Below are 1,224 nucleotides of genomic sequence, written 5' to 3' on the forward strand. Positions count from 1 at the left end.
CTTTTTGCATCTGCGAGGTTAGGTTGTCTGTGGAAGATGAAAGGATTTGAGAAATGGGATATGATTGGTATCTGTAGAGTGGGCGGTCTCTGGGTTAAGGGCTGGATAAAGATTTTCGCAGAACTTCAGGTGGAATACAAACTAAGTGATAGGGAATTCTTCCGCTATGCCCAGATTCACCACGCGCTGAATTCGTTTTTTCCCGTGGGTAGCGACATTCCGGAATCCTCCCCCCTCGAAGATCGTATACTAGATGGTCATGTGCCAGATAGCACCATTTCCATGATATACAAGAAAATGATTAATGATCGCTCAAGCCTGCTCGAGCACCTTAGGGCTGTCTGGATTGCAGATGGTATAGAATTAGATGACGAGGACTGGCAATCGGCGATATCCTCACCCAAGGAGGTTGCGATCCCGGCCCGTCTCCGCCTTGTCCAGCTTAAGATCTTACATCGGATTTATGTTACCGGCCCACGCTTGATTCGTATGGGTTACAACGACTTGTGTTGGGGGGTGCTGGATAGTGCATAGTTTAATTTACTATTCCAACTCCAGTCCCCGTGGATAGTAGGGAAGGTGTTGGATAGTAAATTAAACTATTACCTATCCTAGAGCGCCCCCCAGCGCAATTCGTTGTAATGACTTGCGTTGAAAAACCTGCTTTGTAAAGGCACTACGTGGTAAAAGTTGCGTTGTAAAGGATGTTTCCCATATTCAGCATCCTTCATCCCTTGCATCAGGACCACTCCAGAGGAATCCATTGCAAGGTGGATAAAGTGTCTGGAACTACTGAAGGACCGCTTCGTCTGTTTTTGAGGACCTTGCTGGTTCCCCTGACTAGCTCCTTGCCAGAGTTTGTCACCCAACTGCTTCTAACTGACCACATTGACACTTACCTGAGTTTCTAGCCAAGGCTTGTTCATAGTTGAGGGAAATTGCACTGATTTATTACTGCTTATAAAATCTATATCTGCAGAATCCTCCAGTGGATCTTTTTCGTTCTAGTGTCTAAATTATTGTAAAAATACAACCTATTTTTATAAATTGGCGTCAGATTTATTGAGTGTTGTTTCGATTTCTTCTTCAGTTGTTTTGACACTGTTTAAATTCTTAACACTTGCTCCTCTGTGTGAGCCTTGTTGTTCCATGGTGGAGCAAGCCAGGGTTGAGCTGAGGAGTTGACAGATGAAACCTACAGGCCCTAATGGGGTTGGTACGTGA

This window comes from Lissotriton helveticus, chromosome 12, assembly GCF_964261635.1.
Source record: "Lissotriton helveticus chromosome 12, aLisHel1.1, whole genome shotgun sequence".
In the NCBI taxonomy this organism is placed as follows: domain Eukaryota; kingdom Metazoa; phylum Chordata; class Amphibia; order Caudata; family Salamandridae; genus Lissotriton; species Lissotriton helveticus.